The sequence below is a fragment of the Phocoena sinus genome, chromosome 5, assembly GCF_008692025.1.
Source record: "Phocoena sinus isolate mPhoSin1 chromosome 5, mPhoSin1.pri, whole genome shotgun sequence".
NCBI classification, from domain to species: Eukaryota; Metazoa; Chordata; class Mammalia; order Artiodactyla; family Phocoenidae; genus Phocoena; species Phocoena sinus.
In genome coordinates this window covers 50,251,375-50,266,573 of record NC_045767.1, presented here as the reverse complement: position 1 = coordinate 50,266,573, position 15,199 = coordinate 50,251,375, and the positions used below count along the sequence as shown (strand labels likewise).

The 15,199-nt window shown below is 40.4% G+C and overlaps 1 pseudogene; it reads right to left on the bottom strand.

Moving 5' to 3' along the window:
- Positions 1-15,199, bottom strand: part of LOC116753934 — a 154,463-nt pseudogene that overhangs the window by 93,568 nt on the left and 45,696 nt on the right.

The following is a 15,199-nucleotide window of genomic DNA, read 5'->3' as shown; positions in this document are numbered from 1 at the left end:
AAGTATCTTTCTTCCATCAGCATCTGCTGATTGTCATATCTCCTTAACCCCTTGGTCCCTCCCAGCAGCTACAGCCTCTATCCCCCCACACAGCAGGGATCCTAAAAACTGATAACTTAAATTTTTTAATTTCAGCTACCTGGATGCCATCCAGTGTAACAGAGACCCAAAAAGGATCCAGCTACTTCAACCATTATTATCCCTTTTAGTAATTCCAGTTGTGACCCCAGCCTGAAAAATATGTCCAAGCTACTGTAGCCACAACTGAATTTAATTTAATTTAGGATTTAATTTAATCCTAAGTTTAATAATAGCTTTGAAGCCCTTTATCAGCTAGTTAACCTCCATCGACTTAAATCCTAATCATCTCTTCCCAGGCCAACAAATGTATATGCTATTGCCTAAATCATTCTTTGTTCGGGTTCTTATACACACAGAAACATGCCCGTCTTCCCATCTTCCCATGTTTGAATACACATGGACGCAAACAAAAGGTGCATTTACCTTAATGTATTTCAGTAGTTGACGTATTCCCCGTGGCACACATAGACCCAATCCAAACTTATACAAGATGGGTCTGGAAAAACTTCAACTTCCGCATCCTGGAGTAAACCCAGTTCTCCTTTCTTATTCTCCTGGTACTTGACTCAGCAAGTCGTATAATTCTGCACAGCAAAGAAATCAGCAGTGCCTTTGATCACTTTATTCTCTTCTGTAAATTCTGGAAGCCTGGACGATGGATAAACTTGCTTTTTACTCGTGAGGGCAACCTGTGACTTGACAATTTCAGGATAATCGCCGTCAATAAATATGGGCTTAGCAAAGAAATCCAATTGGAAAGCCACGGCTCTTTTAGCTGCTTCCTGGTCAGACACTGAGTTGGGATCTGCTGGTTCCACCCAGCCAGCAAAAATTGAGAGACACCATACCTTTCTGCTCTTATCAGAATAAGGATTCATAGCTGTGCCAGGATCTGGCATGAGCTTTAATCAAATTATGAGCTGCCTGATAAAACTTTAGTTCCAACGTAAGGCACACCAAGAGGAAATGCACCAAACTCACATGCCAGCAGGGCAAAAATATTAGGCTCATTTACAGTGATCCACTGCTTGACTCGATCCCCACATGTACTGAAGCAAAACTCGGCATATTTGTCGAAGGGTTCAACGATTGCCTCTGACAACCAACCTCCTTGGTCTTCCAAGGCCTGAGGCAAATCAAAGTAATAGAGGGTCACTATGGGCGTGACCCCATTTGTTAACAAATCATCAATGATCTTGTTGTAATAGTCAATTCCTAGGAGAAAAATAAAAGAAAGCATAAGAAAAGTTATTTTTAGTACATTGACAGTAAATAAGGATTGGGAGAGGATCGGGAATAATAGTATCCCAAATAACTTTAAACCAAAATAAGGTTCATTACTTTCTACCTATAATCAATTAAAGGCTGGGAGGAAACATGAAGAAGTGCAAGGAAGACTGGCTGATCAGAGAGGGAAATGTGATGGGGCAACACGATTGTGGAAGATGTATGTTCTGAAAGGGATTCACTTGGGCAAGTCGGTAGCACTTAACTTTGTGTTATTGGCATGCTTATTGATATTATTTTATTTGTAGGGGGGAAGGATAAATTAGGAGTTTGGGATTAACATATACACACTACTATATATAAAACAGATAACCAACAAAGACCTACTGTGAAGCACAGAGAACTATACTCAATATTTTATCCTAACCTATAAGGGAAATTATTCTGAAAAAATAGATACATATGTATAACTGAATCACTTTGCTGTGTAACTAACACAACACTGTAAATCTACTTCAATTAAAAATTATAAATTTATATGTTCATATTAAAAAAAAGAATTTATTTTATTTGCTTGTATGTAGATCAACTCCACTTGAATACAAGCCCCCTGATAATAAGGGCCTTATCTATCTAATTTATCTCTGGATCCCCCAAATCCTGGGACAATCCCAGAAATTTAGTAGAGACTCAATAAATAGCTGTTGAATGAATGAACAGATTTCAAAAGTATTCAATATAAGTAAAGAAATTGGACCCAATGGCTGCCTTAGTGCTTCTCCAGACCCATCAGTCTCACAAGTCTAGGAAGAGAGACCCACCGATCATGCACAAGGGCTCAGCATCGGTCCCAGAGTGTGGGTTACAAGGGCAGTGAGCCAGGGGCGTGACACATTAAGGAATGCTCAGTTGGGGAGTTTGCTCTAAATTTCTGACATAGTCCATGGGAATACACAGCTACCCTTGGCTCTCAGCTGATTCTCCCAGCACTGCCTGTGTGAGAGAGAGAGTTTTTGGATGTGGCAGAGTTCAGAAGAATGTTATTAAGTCGGACATGTTCTGCCTTAGAAACCAACGCCAAGAAGATGCTGGGTCTAACCTAACAATGACTGTCAACTTGGAAGAGACTTTCTGAGGAAAGGCTGATATTAGTTCTTCATTTGATTGTATGTCTAAGAGTATGGAGGGAAACTAAGCAAAGAAGAGAAGCCGTCCTGTTTTGAGAGGTTGTGAATATAACTAAATTCATATGTAGAATTGTATTGCATTCAAAGTTTGCATAGAAGCAGGGTCCCTTTATCTCTCTTTTTTTTAACTTATTATCTACCAATTTTAAATATAATAATTTAGATTTTTGCATGTGTTTCATTCATTCAATCATTAATTTATTCATTCCTCAAATACATATTTATAGAGAAACTACTATATGCTGGACTTACAAACGTAAGATAAACATTGTCCTTGTCCAAAGAAAACTTAAATTTTAGTTGGGACTACAGACAAATTCATAAGCAATTATCATACAATGTTATTATTAAAAATAAAGTACAGAATGCTATTTAAACATATGATAAGGAGTCCTTATCCCAAACTGAGGGCATCTGGAAATACATTCGGAAAGCAATGTAGCATAATGGTTTAAAAAGTGAACTATGGTGACAGGCTACCTAAGTTCTATCCCAAGGCCTTCACCCACTAGTTTGGTGACCTCGGGCAAGTTACTTTCTCTCTCTGAATTATCTTTCCTTGCCTGTAAAATGTGGACAATAATAGAAATGTATTTCAATAATTGTTGTGAGAATTTAATGAGCTGATAAACTGAATATGCTTAGAACAGTTCTTGGCATAGTTAGCTATCATCCTAATAATGATTATTATTGTCATGAGTGACATCTGAGCTGATTTTCAAAAGATGAAAATAAATGACCCACATAAGGCAAGGAGGAGTGATCCAGGAAGAGAAGAAAGGGAAACAAATGTGCAAAAGTCTAAAGGAGGAATGGAAATAAACAAAGCCCACCCAAATGTGAGCAGCTTACTTATTCCAAGTTTGTTGTAGCAAGGAGTCAGCCATTATCACTTGCATTTGGCAGATAATTAAAGGCTATCAGGGAAGCAGGAAAGCTTTATTATTAAAAAAAAAATGGGGGAGGATTCAGGTACTTTTGATTGAAGGTTGTTGGCACAGGGAGGCTGGAGGTAGGCTAACTAGAACAAGGGCATCCCAGGCAATCGGTTTGGGAAGCATATTTGGCTTTTTCCGGTTGGTTCTAAGTTCAAAGTAGGGGACAAAGGAGCAAAAACTAGAGAAGCTGGCAGTTGTTGACCACATTCTGACTATTCTAGGCCAACTGCTGCAGTGGGTGTCGTCTGGCTTCCTGAGCTTCTCTTGTGGATCAGAGTTCTGTTGTCATGTATGGCCTGGCTTTTGTTTGTTTGTGTATTCATTCTCTCCTGGGAACTGCAAGTTCACCAGAAGGAGGGTGTACAGCTCAGCAGAAGAGCAATAAGAATAGTGAGAGGTAAGCAGGGTAAGCAGAAGCCAAATTATGCAAGGGCACGTGTTGTCTGCCTATCTGTCTGTAAGAGCGGGTAATTTTTAACAACAGCTCACTTATTTTGCAAGCATGAACATAATGTGAATCGTGCATTACAACTCCATACTTGGAAGGCCCTTTTGTATGCCATTACTCTCTGGGTGGACATAATAAGCTACCACCCCCACCCCAGCCCCACAAGATGTCCGTGCAGTAATCCATAGAATATGTGAATATGTTACTTTACTTTTTATGTTACTGCAAAGGGACTTTGCAGATGTAATTCAGGTTAAGGATCTTGAGATGGGAAGATTTCTCTAGATTGTTCAAGTGGGCCCAATCTAGCTGCATGAGTCCTTAGAAGTGAAAGAGGATGGCAGAAGAGTGGATCGAAGAGATGCAGCAACAGAAGAAGAGGCACAAGAGATGGCAGCATGAGAGGGACTCAACCTACTATTGCTGGCTTTGAAGATGGAAGAAGGGAGCTACCAGCCAAGAATGCAGGTAGCCTCTAGAAGCTGAAAATGATCCTCAGCTCACAGTCATCAAGGAAATGGAGACTTCAGTCCTACAACCACAAGAAACTGAATTCTACCAACAAACTAAATGAGCCAAGAAGCAGACTCTCCTTTAGATCTTTGAAAAAGAATTGCAGCCCTGGTAAGCACTGTGGTTTCATCCAGGAGAGACCTGTGTCAGACTTCTGACCTACATAACTCTAAGGTGATAAATTTGTATTGTTTTAAGCAAGTAAGCTTGTAATAATTTGTTGCATCAGCCAAGGAAAACTAGTATACCCACCAAAGTTTATAAAGCTTTTCTTTCCTCTCTCACTAAAAGAGCACTCTGCCATCCCATCTCTGGGCCTCTGCAAGCCCACATTTCCTCACTTGTAAAATGGAATATCCAAAGATTTGTATGATGGGATCATCTTGGTACTAGACTGTGTTAAGGTTTTTATAGCCAACGCCTTCCATTGGCTTTGAATATAAAAATAATATCAGCTTTAATGTTTTGCATTCATACTATATGTACATAACATCACACATTTTGTTTAATCCCCGCACTAAGCACAAGAGGTGGGCATTTTTTTTTTTTTTTTTTTTTTTTTTTTGCGGTACGCGGGCCTCTCACTGCTGTGGCCTCTCCCGTTGCGGAGCACAGGCTCCGGATGCGCAGGCTCAGCGGCCATGGCTCACGGGCCCAGCCGCTCCGCGGCATGTGGGATCTTCCCGGACCGGGGCACGAACCCGCATCCCCTGCATCGGCAGGCGGACTCTCAACCACTGCACCACCAGGGAAGCCCCGAGGTGGGCATTTTTAGTCTCAATAAACATATGAAAAAACTGAGATTCAGAGAGTGAGTACCGGACATAAAGCGACAATGTTGTCAGATGGCACAGCCAACATTTGAAGCCAGTCTGTCTCACTACAAAGACTGAGCTGTTCCCACTACAACATTCCCCTTCTCACGCAAATGTTTCAGATCCAGAAACATGGTGATACTGCTTCCCTAGCCTTAATAATCACCACTTTGGAGCTGATTCATAATATCAGGGTTTTTTATTTTTAATTTCTGGAATAATCAATGATTTATAAGCATCATTAGATACGGCACTATCATTAATGACGGCAATCAATGTAATTCAAACAACATGATGATCTGCAATTGAATTGAAGTCAAAAGTTTTTAAGTAAAACTTTGTTTTACTCGTCAACATGGCAGAGCAACAAAGCATTGCATACTTAATATTTATCATCCCAGAACTGAGCACTTTACTTCTGGTTTGTACAGTTTATTCCGTGTTGTAATGAAACTTTCCCATGAGGCAGTGGAGTGAGGCTTTTAAGAGCAGAGCTCTGGAGTCAGACAATTCAGTCAAGGGACTGTGGACAAATCACGTGGCCTCCCTACACCCACGTTTCCTCATCTGTAAAAGAGGAATATTAATAGTGCCACCTCAGGAGTGTTTAAGCTTTGAATGAGAACAGAGAGTGCTTTAGCTTTATCAGACTCATACAATTCAGGGTAACTAATTCTATGCATGAACATGTATTTTTAAATGATCATCTGTTACTAATCTAGGGAGCATGAAACCCTGAGAGGTCATTTGGACCCTGTTCTGCATCTGGATATTTAGGGCCGGGTTATTTTCAGTATTAAAATCTCCACAGCCTTCTTTCATAGTTACTACATCATCTCTGTTTTTTTTTTTTTTTTTTTTTTTATTTCAGTTTATTAACTCCTCCCCATGGTCACTTTTTTTTTTTTTTTTTTTTTTTGTTGTTGGGGGTAGGAGTTTATTAATTAATTTATTTTTGCTGGGTTGGGTCTTCGTTTCTGTGCGAGGGCTTTCTTTAGTCGTGGCAAGCGGGGGGCCACTCTTCATCACGGTGCGCAGGCCTCTCACTATCGCGGCCTTTCTTGCTGCGGAGCACAGGCTCCAGACGCGCAGGCTCAGTAGGTGTGGCTCACGGGCCCAGCCGCTCCGCGGCATGTGGGATCCTCCCGGACCGGGGCACGAACCCGTGTCCCCTGCATCGGCAGGCGGACTCTCAACCACTGCGCCACCAGGGAAGCCCCCATCTCTGTTTTAATTAAACCCACTTCTTATTTGATCTTTGAAAATATGAAGCATATTTAAGTTAAAGGTCTTTTGGAAATAGGGAAAAGAAGCCCACTCACATTAACTCAAATGTAAAGGTGACATTAGAGGTAGAAGGTTGGTTAGTATGTGATGCAGTGGACATTATTTGAAATGAGTGATGTCAGATACCCAATGACAGGAAAAAAAATCACACTGGAACTTCAAGGAATTAAAGCTGGGAGCTGAGAAAATCTTGCCTCTCAGGAAAGACTGATGTCTCCCATCCCAACTTCTCTCAACACATCTACTCCATTCCTCTCCTGCTCAAAGAACCAGCTTCCTTTGTGCATCCAATTTGCTATGGTCTCAAAATGGCCATCCCATCTGCCAAGGCCACCTCATAACCCTAGTGCCTACCACCCACCAACTCAGCCTCTCAGCTCCTCAATTCCAAACATCCCTGAGAGAGGAAGGCAGTTGAGCAGGATTATCTTTTTTAATGAAGTTAAACAAATTATATGTCACAGGAAAATAAGTCTTTCCCTCATCCAGTCAGCTGCGGCCAAGAGCAGAGCAGGATTCTGTAGAACAAAGAAATGGGGACATTTGCTTAGAAGGGGATGTGGCTGAAACTTGCAAAGATGGTGTCTCAGTCCATAAAATAACTACACTGGAACTCTCCTAGTCAAACTGTAAATGTCTTAACATAGAATTAATTTGGACCAAGTGCCCACCATGTGTCAAACACATAACTCTCTAGGTTCACTCCTTGCTAGACCCACACCACCCATTTCTCTCACTGACCTATCTTCTCTTGACAAACTGACTGTGTTAGTTTCCTATTGCTGCGGTAATAAATTACCACAAATGTAATGGCCTAAACCAACACCGAGTTATTATCTTACAGTTCTGGGCATCAGATGTCCAAAATGGTTCTCACTGAGCTAAAATCAAGATGTCAGCAGAGCTGTATTCCTCCTGAAGGCTCTCAAGAAGAATCCATTTCCTTGCCTTTTCCAGCTTCTAGAGGCTCGTGGCCCCTTCTTCCATCATCAAAGCCAGCACTGAAACACCTTGTCTCCTGTCTGACCTCTGCTTCAGTCCTTATATCTTCTCTCTCTGGCTCTGATCCTCTTTCCTCCCTTTTTTAAGGATCTGTGTGATTACAGTGGTACCATCCAGATAATCCAGGATAATCTTCCCATCTAAAGATCCTTAACTTAATCACATCTGTAAAGTCCCTTTTACCATGTAAGATAATATATTCACAGTTTCTAAGAATTAAGACATGGACACTTTGAGGGGCTATTATTCAGCCTACCTCACTGCCCAACTTAGAGTAGGAGATTAATAAATGTTTCTTTAGTTATTTACTTAACTACCATTCCTGCTAACTGTGCTCATGTTTTAAATCTTAAAGTGCAAAAGAAATTCTGCATAACCATTCCTTTTCCTTTTTATTTCCAATACTTGGGTCTTTTGCTAATCACCTGAAACTTACATTTGCGGCAGATATGAAAATGCACTTGAACAGTTGAGAAATATAGAAAAATGTGCTTTCAGTTGCCAGCTCAATCTCTTCTTGTTAAACCTCAAAAACTTGACATTTGAAAGAGAAAGACTGTGTAACAGTGACATTTTGTAAAATATTCTTCCAGCTTGGGAACACAGGATTTTACTTACAAGTTTCTAAATGTCCTCTCATCAAGCTTTAAAATAGGGAGTCAAATACAAAAACAGGAGTTTCTTGGAAAAGATAGTGACAAGGGTTCTCTAATTCTTTACATGCTCTTTGAGAAAATGTTTAAACAGAGAAAACAAATGATGGCCTTTCTGATCTAAAACAGTTCCAATTGCTTCAACAGATCACTGCACAAGAATGAGCAACTACTTATTGAAATTCTGCCTCCTGGAAGCACTTCCACTGCCTTTTTGTTCATAGAAAAGTCTGTAATGTTAATCAGCTATGGGCTTCACAAAAGCTGGTGCCAAACATGAAAAGCTTAGTGCTGGGAGCACGTGATCCCCATGTGAGAATTGCACAAGTGAATCCTTCACGTTGTCCAGGTGGCCCCAGTGACTCCAGCCACCACCACCACTACCCTCTAGCTTTTCTGCTGCCCTGCTCTTGTATTCCTGATCTACAGTGAGCTCCATGAACTCCCGTGTATCTTAAGTTGGTGTTAAATAACTGGATATGTTGGCGTATTGGTACGGGTCCACAATCCTTTATATGAAAATCTTGGCAGCCATGTGTTCAGAATTTGAGGATTTTTAGAAAAGAAACAAGAGTACATATTATGTATTAAGTTTAACACCCCCAGTGGGTGTGGGTCAGTATCCCTTAATATTTCTGCAGTAAAATAGATAAATAATCTCACCAAGCAAAATGAACTGAGATGATAAAAAACTTTCCCATCAACTCAGGTCAGCTTTTGCTGCTAAATCTGTTTTAGAAAGCTTACTAACTTACTAAACCTAAACTTACTAAAAAGGATTCTATATTCAGAACCTTTTGGATTTTAGAACTTCACATAAGGGATTATGGACCTATATTACAAGTTGGTAGGGTTTTCTTTTTTAATTTTTATGTTGTTTACCATCCAATGGAAGCTCAGTTAAAAACTCCAAACTGCTAGAATCATACGCTAGAACAGTGGAAAGAGTTTTAGTAATTCGGTGCTTCCACCTCATGTTACCAACGGGGAAATTGTAGCACAAAGAATACTAGTGGTTTGCTAAGGTTGTAAATGTCTGGATCCTACTTTTTGACATCAGACAGACCTAGGTTGAACTCAGCTCTAACTAAATTTGTCATCTTGGCAAATTTATGCCCAGCCTTACACCCCAGATTACCATGATTCCCTCTGTTTAGGGAGGGCCCTCTTTCACAGGGCTGTTCGGAGCATTAAATTTGCAAAAGCAGGTGCAGTGCTTGGCATAGTAAGTTGCACATACTACATGCTCAATAAAAGGCAACCATTACTGCCCTTAGAGTGATCTGTATGGTTATTATTGACCTAATTCAATTAAATTCAGTTAAGTGTTTACTGAATTCATCCCTGCAAGACACTGTTCTAGGCCACAGGGGTGAACAAGGCAGAATCATCTCCTTTTTATCCTGTAAAAAATTCCAGGGATTCTCTTATCTTCATTATGAGTATGTAGACAGAGTCCCTGACACACAGTAGACACTTAATATATGTTTGTTGGGTTGAATTAAACTCAAAGTGCTCACAGTCTAGCAGGGGAATTAATAATGCCAAGAGCAAAGAGTATAAGAAAGACCCTAAGAGTTTTTCAATGTGCTATGGGAATTTTTTTTTTAAGATTTCTTTTGTCTTGGAATAGGGAAAGGCTCTAAAGAAGAGGAAACATTTGTGCTAGCCCTTAACAGTAGAATAAACATTCAGCGGGTATAGTTGGGAGTTTTTGTAAAAGGCCAATCCAGGCAGGAGGAAGAGCTTGGGAAAATTTCTACAAAGGTGGAAAATCGCATAGCATGTTTAGTAAGTAATGGGTTATGTGCTTAGGGCCTTGCGTGGAGGAATTGCATGGACCACATGCATGGGTGATTCAGCCTAGAATGCTTCAGAGGTGAATTAAGACTAAGTCAAAAACTGGAATGATATATGAAGGAGTTTAAATGACAAAAAAGAATTTTTTATCTTGCTTTGCTTTAGCAGGAGATGATGCAAGCCACCATAACTTGGGCCAAACTTTCAGAAAATTGCTGTGGTGGCATTTTGTATGAAGGATTAAAGGACAAAGAAAGAGAGCGAAAGTAGGTATAACCATCAAGGGTATATCAAAAACATCTAAACCAGGGCAGGGACAGAGAAGAAGGCTAGAAGGGGAGAAGTTAAAAAGGCATAAGAAGAATGGATCATATTTGGCAACCAATCAGATGTAAGAAGCAAAGAAACGAGAAGATTCAGAGATTACTCTTAGTTTTTAATCCTTGAGGGTTATGATGGTGCCAGAGAAAAGAGAGGGTACAGATGATGGATTAGAATGGTGGGAAATTAAGAGTTAACTTTTAAACTGAATAACAAATTACCTACTGTTCAAAGTCAAAAAATAAAACTGGCAGGTGATGCCAAGAAAGTAGACCTTCAACGAAGAGTGGTTAAAAAAAGAGGCTAATGTCTTTAGAATCAAGTCATGAACCTGCTAATCTTGCATTGTCCTTATCTGGGGGAGGCTACTTTAAGGCCATGTGCTACGGGTGAGTGTATAAATTGTGGTTCCATTTCACAATGCAGAGATTTCCCCACCTTACTGTGCAAGTGCACAAGTCCACCTAGGAACTGTTACCACAGGTTGTTCTTACTACGTAGGAAATCAGATAACTTACTCAAAAAGAACCCCTCAATATCTATGCCGGCCCTTTGGGCTGGAGGTGTACCAAGGCAAGCAGGTGACCTCATGCACAACCTTGCAGTTGTGAGATGCTGAAAGTACATGCCTCTCAAATTTTCCACGTTAGGTCCCTCCTTGCCTCACCTAGTCCCAACCCTGGGAGTAATGTGAAATCTTTTCCAGAACAAAGGAGCCATAACGGTTCTTTACTAAGAAGTCTTTAAATTGTGATGCAGGGGTTACAAAGCTTTTCCTATAAAGGACCACAGAGTAAACATTTCAGGCTTTGCATGCTGTACGGTCTTTGCCCCAACTATTCAATTCTACCATTACATTGGGAAAGCAACCAACTATACGTAATGAACGGGCACGGTTGTATTGCAATAAAACTTTATTTAAACAAAATAGGAATCAGGCCAAGTTTGGCCTCAGGTCATAGTCTGCCAACCCTGTTGTGTGGAAGGAGCTAGCCAGACCTTAGGCTTAAATTCCAGATCCACCAAAAAATACAGATTTACAAAATATCTGGATTTGAACATGCACCTCTGTAAAATGTGATACTTATATCTTCCTCATTGATTTGTGGGGTTTAGAGAAAATGTATGTAAAATGCCTTATAAATAAGGACAGTAGTCTTTTTCATTACAAGGCATAATACGAATAATAACTAACACTGAATGCTTTTACGCTATACCAGCTACAACTGTGTAAAGCACGTTAAAAGATTATTTCATTTAATCTTCCAACAACACTCTGAAGTAGGAGCTATTACAGTATCCCTTTCTACTCATGGGGAAACTGAGGCACCAAGCCATGCCCAGGAGATGCTTACATAGATAGTGTGACGTTGCTGGCACTTAATCCCAAGTAAACAGATTCCAGGGGCTCTGGTGCTAACCTCTGTGTTAGTTAATTAGCTCCACTAATTCAGCTTCAATTGAAATGCTCAGAATCTTCTCAAGTTCCGCAGGGCTCTTCATGACTCATCCCAGCATAACACAACTGAAAATCGTTTATACACAACTTCTGGAAATTCACCTTCAGGTCAACAGTCAAATAACCTCTTGCATAAATAAAACACTTATTCCAACCCCCTTCCTGCCCATCTATTTCCACCCCTCCTAACAAAGATCTCCAGTTGAGGGAAGCCATAATAGTCCTGAGAAAGCTAATGCAAACCCATTTCAAAAAATTTATCCTATAATCACTCTAAAAACTTGCAATTTCAAAGCAACACTGCAGAACAGAATCCTGGATTAATTATGCCAGGCTGTAGCAATAACCTTGAATTAAAGCTGCAACCTTCTATTTTTAAGAAACACTTGCCTTTCTGGTTGATGAAACCTGTCGTCCCATCAGGTAACAGACGTGACCAGGAAAGAGAGAAGCAGTAATGAGTCAATCCAAGCTGTTTGATACATTTCAAATCTTCCTCCCACAGAGTGTAGCTGCCACAAGCTACATCGCCAGTCTGGTTCTTGAAAACTCTGTCTCTTCCCTGATGGGTGAATGTGTCCCAGACACAAGGGCCTTTTCCATCTGTATCCCAGCCTCCTGAGAAAAAGAAGAAAATGAAACAGTTACACTCTTGACATCAAGAGGCATATGTGGAATGTAAATATTTGTCACCCAAAGAACATCCCTCATTAACTCAATGTATCATATTGGTAACTTTAAAACATGCCTTTAAAATAACATGCATGAGTGGGTTATGTGTTCAGCTGTCCTTGATCCCTGAAGCTGACTGGTGGCAAATGAAAAATTGTTGCATAATGCTGTGGCATAGCAGGCTTTCACGGTTCATTATCTGAAGATCTCCCAGCTGGTAGACAGAGGCAAGGCTCAGCTTATGAGTGTCTGAATTGAAAACATCTCCTCCTTGTGAACATTTCTCCTGGCCATGACTGACATGCCTTGTCCTTGTTGTGCACAAAGCAGTCTCGGGACCTTATCTTTGACCCCTGACACCTGAACCCTATCCTCCTGTCATCTGACCATGGAGCCTGAGATGGTCTAGTCAACTATTGTGGAGAGGAGGTTAGTTTTTGCCATTGTTGGGATGATATTGGTATCCTACATTCATTCCTTCATACCTCCCTTAATTCAGCAAATGCAATGTGTCAGGCTCTACGCTAAGCACAGTGGCTATCATGGTGAACTCTGCTGTGCTCCGCATCCTTGGAGAACTTACACGCAATTATAAAACAGCTAACGTAAGGACCATTGTATGAAAGCCAGGGAGGGGCGTTTATCCAGATGTGGGCAGGAGTTCGAAGTCTCTTAGAGAAATGGCTTCTAGGCTGAAATCTAAAGGAAATGTTGACTCATCAAGGTGAATTTCTCAGAGGTGGGAGTGGGGGGAAAATTTAAAAAAGGAGGAGCCAGGGTCAGAATAAGCCCAGAGGTAAGAAAGAGTGTCACACATTAAAGGGACAGAAGGTAAAAAATTACATTAGATTTGAAATCCCTATTCACATAGAAATTTTGTTTAAAATGGTAGTTAGAATCCATTTTATGGTATAAAGGGGTAATGTTAAAAATCTCATGACTCCCTAATTCTACTTCTAAGGACATACCTTAGAGGAACGCTCATGTATTTTCACAAAGAGATTATATGAGATTATGGAGGCAGAGTTTTCTGTAATAACAAAATCCTGGAAACAACCTATTTCCTACCAACAGTAGAACAGATCATTAATTTTTGGTATATCCATAGAGAGGAAACACTAATCAGCTATTAAAGTGAATGAATCAGAGGATAGATACCCCTCTTCTCTGGTCTGAATGTCTGTGTCCCCTCAAATCCAGAGGCTGAAATCCTAACACCCAATGTGATGGTATTAGGAAGTGCGGCCTCTGGGAGGTGCTTAAGTCATGAGAGTGGAGCCCTCCTGAATGAGATAAGTGCTCCTAAAAGGAGACCCCACCATGTTCCCTAGCTCCTTCTGCCCCGTGAGGATACAAGAAGTCTGTAATGTGGAAGAGGGCCCTCACCTGGCCATGCTGGCACCCTAATCCCCAACATCCAGAACTGTGAAGAATAAATGTTTGTTTCTTATAAAGCCCCTAGTTTATGGTATTTTGTTAGATCAGTCCAAATGGACTAAGACATCCTCAAAACTATAATATTAAACAACAACAACAACAAATCAAGATTCAAAAGAATGTATACAGGAATGAATACAGGGAGCACAGGAGATTTTTAAGGAAGTGAAACTACTAAAACTGTATATGGATTTTCCACTGTGCTGTGGGTCTGGTCCCCTAACCCTGACTTGTTCATGGGTGGACTGTATTCTGTATGATACTGTAATAGTGGATACATGACATTATACATTTGTCAAAACCCATAAACTATGAACTTTATTTAATACTAATGTATCAATATTCGCCCATCATTTGTAACCAACATCCCACACTGATGCTAGATGTTAACGGTAGGGGAAATTGGAGGAATGGGATATATGAGAACTCTGTACTTTCTGCTCAATTTTTCTATAAATCTAAAATTGCTCTAAAATATAAAGGTTATTAATTTTAAAAAGAATATATGCAGTACTTTTATCATGTTTTATGCAAAATATGTAAAACAAATCATGGATTTTCTGAACATATACATATGAGGTGAACATACAACAGCATGCCTGGGGATGATCAGTTCAGGCTGGTGGCTGCCTTTGGGTAGAAAATGGAGGGAAACGGAAACAAGGAGGAGCCTGAGGGCCCTTTGCGTCTCTTATGTTTCACTCCTTAAGCTGGCTAACAGGTATATGAGAGGCTGTTGATTACATTATCCACAATCCTTTTTATATACCTAAAATATTTCGTAATGACTTTCATGTAAGAAAGGAAGTCACAGCTAGAGTAAATAGACTAAAGCAATTATAGAAAAGTTTTTTAGATCCTCATTTAGCATTTACTTACTCATATTTTTTGCACGATTCTAATAGGATTAGATGTAGTCTCCAGACCAACAAAAAGACAACCTGGGCTATAATTTATGGGAGAGAACCATGAGGAGACAGGAGAGGCTGCTAAAAGAAGGAGCTCTGACAAAAGCAAAAATGACAGTTGATATCAAGGTAGGGTACTAAAGATCTATACACAGAAATCATGAATATTAAAAATTGTACTCTGGGGGCTTCCCTGGTGGCGCAGTGGTTGAGAGTCCGCCTGCCGATGCAGGGGACGCAGGTTCGTGCCCTGGTCAGGGAGGATCCCACATGCCACGGAGCGGCTGGGCCCGTGAGCCATGGCCCCTGAGGCTGCGCGTCTGGAGCCTGTGCTCTGCAACGGGAGCGACCACAGCAGTGAGAGGCCCGTGTACCTCAAATAAATAAATAAATAAATAAATAAATAAATAAATAAATTGTACTCTGGAGCCATGTCAAATAGAGGCAAAAA